At 32.8% G+C, this 4,712-nt stretch overlaps 1 protein-coding gene across 2 annotated transcripts in view; it reads left to right on the forward strand.

Moving 5' to 3' along the window:
- The first annotated feature begins 1,522 nt into the window (after positions 1-1,522).
- Positions 1,523-4,712, forward strand: part of LOC144973230 (protein unc-93 homolog A-like) — a 25,779-nt gene continuing 22,589 nt past the window's right edge. Inside the window, exons 1-2 of one of the 2 annotated variants that reach the window (XM_078915405.1) lie at positions 1,523-1,811; positions 2,427-2,587. The gene's annotated coding sequence lies outside the window, so the exon portion shown is untranslated. Of the gene's footprint in view, positions 1,812-1,869; positions 2,010-2,426; positions 2,588-4,712 lie in introns of those variants that run through there. The other variant, XM_078915406.1, reaches the window with a different exon arrangement.

Genomic DNA, 4,712 nt, shown 5'->3' on the forward strand with positions numbered 1-4,712 from the left:
GAACTTCTGGGCTGACCCAACCCCATACTCAAAGAAGCTGTACGGCAGTGAGGACGAACTCAGGACCACTGTGGGTTTCATTCACCAGACCGGACTGACCATATGACGTGACGGGAACGAAGAAGAAGAAGAAGATAATAATAATAATAATAATAATAATAATAATAATAATAATAATAATAATAATAATAATAATAATAATAATAATAATTATTATTATTATTATTATTATTATTATTATTATTATTATTTTTATTATTATTACTATTATTATCATCATCATCATCATCATTATTATTATTATTATTATTATTATTATTATTATTATTATTATTATTATTATTATTATTTATTATTATTATTATTATTATTTATTTATTTATTTATTTATTTATTTATTTATTTATTTATTTACTTATTAATTCATTTATTTTTTTGTCCCAAAAATGATATTTGTGTACAAACATGTTTATAAAAATGTATTAAGTATTATGATTTGTATATTGGATATGTAAACAAACAGATAAATCGTGCGGCTATGTGGTCTAGTGGTACGACACTCGCTTTCGGATCCGAAGTTCCTGGGTTCGAGCTTCGCTCGGCGCATGGTTGAGTCCTTGGAAATTTCTCTTTACTCACATGCTCTCATCGTACTCAGGTGTAAAATGAGTACCTGGCCATTAACAGCGTTGTCTCTGTCCGAAAAATTGTAATATCGCCTAACAGGTGTCATGTCCCGTCCTACATGTTACATGTTGCTGTTGGCCAGGGACCCCTTGTAAAGCGCTTTGAGCACGTTTAGTGGATAATGCGCTATATAAAAGCTCAATTTTTACCCAAAAAACAATAACTTTAATGTTTATGAATGAGCTTAGAGTCCTCTAATGGTTTGGCCACTTTCACAAATTATTCTTCTGTCAATGACAACATATTCCACCACCCATCATCATCAATCTCATCTATTTCTTCCCGCTACTTGCTCTCAACACATTACTACTATTCCTTATTTTCATCTCCATTCTCCTCCTTAGCAACATACTCCCTCCTCCTCCTCCTTCTCCTCCTCATCCTCCTCCTCCTCCTCCTCCTCCTCCTCCTCATCATCATCATCATCATCATCATCATCATCATCATCATCATCACCATCATCATCATCACCATCATCAAATCCCTTAACATATTTTGGGGAAGACTCCGATCCAAGATCCACGGCAATTATTATTTCTAAAGATCCAACATTTTCTGCCGTATCCTGACAAAACACCTTTATTCAATGTGTACAACAATCACAAACATGTCATAACATGTCATATTGATGTTTACGTTTAGTTAAAACCTCATAACATCCGCCAGTCGGATATAATGTACTGTGGCGTTCAATAGTGTTTAGTGGATTTCTCCCTAAATTATCTGGCCACTTCTTATATTGTTTACTTTCCGGTTTGCGACTTCCGATTGGAGTAACAGTCACTTCGTCTATTTATTATTAAATTTATAATCTTATCTTTTACTTGTCGTTGGCATTCTTTTATTTTTTAACTTAGTAAGATCGCAACATCCTCGCATCTTACAGTACCAACACACAAAACGATGTGTAACCTTAAGCGTTTATAGTCTGATGATTACAATTTAATGAGAACTTGTCATAGAAAATGGCTGGCTAAAACAATAACAGAGAGGTGAGTGACATTAATTTAGTTCTATCTATCTATAGATAGTATGAAGCTGACGTCACTCAGGTCTTTGTAATTGCTTTTTACCATCCGTGTTTCTGAGCAATTCTCACTGAACTCTATTAACGGACTATAAACGTTCAAGGTTACACACAGTTTTATGTGTTGGTCCGTTATACTTCCGGATGGCAATGTTGTGAGCTTCTTAGCCAAGCGCATATTATCTATACAATGGAATCCTAAATAAGGTTGACTTTATCCATTATCAATGTATCGCTGAGGGTCCTGATTGCTCAGTAGATAGAACACTCGCTTCACACGCAGAATCAATTTCGGGTACGTTCGAGATTATTTTTTTTCTGACCCCCTTGTGTACGCAGCAATGATTCGTTAGCTGGGTCTGTTAGATCTGGCGGAAAGTACTTTGCGATAGAATAGCGCCCGATCAAAAGAGTAGCAAGCAATTGTTAGTGTCTGTTTCACCCTATAAAAGCCGGGATAAACTCCGGCTTTATGGGCCAAATGTGCTCTGATGGACTACTTTTCTTTACTAATGGAGCACATTAAAAATTTGATAAAGAACAGAAAATTTGGGACCAGAAAGAGATGTTTGCTTTTAACAAAAGTTGAATTTAAGAGTGCCGACTTTATGCGGATTCCATTCTGTCGATAGACTGAAGTGATCCTCAACTTGTATATAAATCTGAGAATTGATCTCAGGTTTTAGAGTTTTTGGGCCACCGACATCTAAAGTAAAAGTTTTTTTAGACAAAATTGTCTGTGAACTAGTGAACGGCTGTCTTGGTTCGATGACAATCTGCCTGGAGGTCACTCACCTCTGGACCAGAAGCTCGGACTGATTTCTGAGTTAAAATCGCTATATCCTATGTAATTATACCATTGACGGACTTCAGGTACGAAATAGACACCTTTTAAATGGCACAAACATAGTTTGTAAAGGATATTACACTAAAAATATAAATTTAAAACAATTATCTACCGTTGTCTCGTATAATTATATCTGCACAATGTCACCTGTTAATCATTAAATCATTTAGTTGGCATTTACCTGGATCGAGCACTGAGGTTGACGTGTGTGCTATAGTCTATTCAACACTCAACCCCATAGGCTACTTACTCCATATTTTGTGTTGTGACTGGCTGAATGTAACCAAAAACACCAAAGTGGCTTACACAACAAAACAAATATATTTTTTATCTCATTCGTTGGCGTCTGTGACATTTAGATGTTGATTGAAACGCAATGCTAATATCTAATATAATTACATAGAGCTATTGAAATTTTGATTGTAGACAAAAGTGAACTCCGCATTATCAGTTCGGATAATGAAAAAATATGACAACGTTTTGCTCGTCCGTATTGTTAATTTTGATTGTCACAAGTGGTCCTGCTGAGATACAAAAAGATAACAATTTTTAATGCGTTCCAAAGTTGAAACCCTGTTTACTTGAGTCATATTTTATGAAACAATATATATATATATATATATATATATATATATATATATATATATATATATATATATATATATATATATATATATAATATATATATATATATATATATATATATATATATATAGATTTGATAAATCAAAACTATTCCGAGATTATATTAGGCTATATGTCATGATTTTGAAAAAAAAAATCTAAACAAAACAAAATCTGAATCAAAAATATTTTTTTCTTTAATAAGCAAAACAAATCAAAACAAGATAATAGAATAAAAAAGGAAAACCAGCAAAGTATTATTTACACGCTAGATAAGTTCTTCCTAAAATGGTAATGTTAGAAGATAAGATCGGCATGAAAGTGCGTGTACATGTTAAACAATTATTATTACGGAACGTAAAGTATCTTAGGTTGCTCAATGGTACAGTGCCTGGTTTTGGAACAAGGTCAAGTGATGTTGAGCGTGGTCAGTAACTGAGTATGTGACAATGATGGCAAACCTCCTATCCCGGTGTTGTCTCGATGGATAAGGCTTTTTTTCTTTTTTTTTTTCAGGGTTTTTTTTTTGTGTTTGTGTTTGTTTTGTTTGTTTGTTTGTTTTTTTTATTTGTTTTTTGTTTTGTTTTGTGTTTTACAAATTACCCGTTTCGTGAGTACTGACTACAGACAATGTCAAATATTGTAAGAGCACTAATAATAATAAAATTAGAATAATCAGAAGGTCTGAGGTTCGACCCCCAGTCGTGGTAGACTGATTTCATTGGATGTTTTTTTTTTCCTTGTATTTTTCTTTCTTGCTTTGCCTTAGTTAACATTAACACCGGTGCCTGGTCCCTAGTTTCATAATAATAATAATGGTTAAAAACATTGGACGTCCCCAGATGACTTGTAGGATATGAGCTGAAAGTTGTTTCCGTGCGGTCCGCTGTTTGGGGGGAATAATGAAATGTTATGAAGCATAAAGTGCCGACTGTTACATATTCAAGTTATGGCTGGGCTTCGTAAATAACACCATTTTTTAAATTAATAGTCTGATGAATAAAAATACTCTGTAGTGTTCTGTTTTTTTAAATATTTTTTGTTTGTTTGTTGTTTTTTTAAAAATAGTGTTTTTGGTTTGTGTTTGTGTTTGTGTGTGTGTGTGTGTGTGTGTGTGTGTGTGTGTGTGTGTGTGTGGATACTTCCGATTACAGAAATGAGACCACAACAACGTGAGTAAATCATTAATATCATAATCAATATTAATATTATTATCTTATTTTGTTTAAGGCTGAATATAATTGTTCTTCTTTGAATACCATATTTAATGATAGCACATAATACATCTTACATAGCTTGTATTTTCTTTTGATTGTAATGAAAATATATCCATATGGCAATGTAAAATCGAAATCAACCTTTATAAACTATAAACTATTGAGGTTGTTGAAAACTGTTTATAATCGAATAAATAAAAGGTGTGGATTACTCATAGTAAAATGAAAAAATATCCTGCAGAATTTAAATTCAGCATATGTAAATTGAGAAGTTAACTCTGGCAACCTTAATTTTGATTTGTTAAAATAA

Source organism: Berghia stephanieae, chromosome 5, assembly GCF_034508935.2.
Source record: "Berghia stephanieae isolate SIO BIC M18660-M18661 chromosome 5, UCSD_Bste_1.3, whole genome shotgun sequence".
NCBI classification, from domain to species: domain Eukaryota; kingdom Metazoa; phylum Mollusca; class Gastropoda; order Nudibranchia; family Aeolidiidae; genus Berghia; species Berghia stephanieae.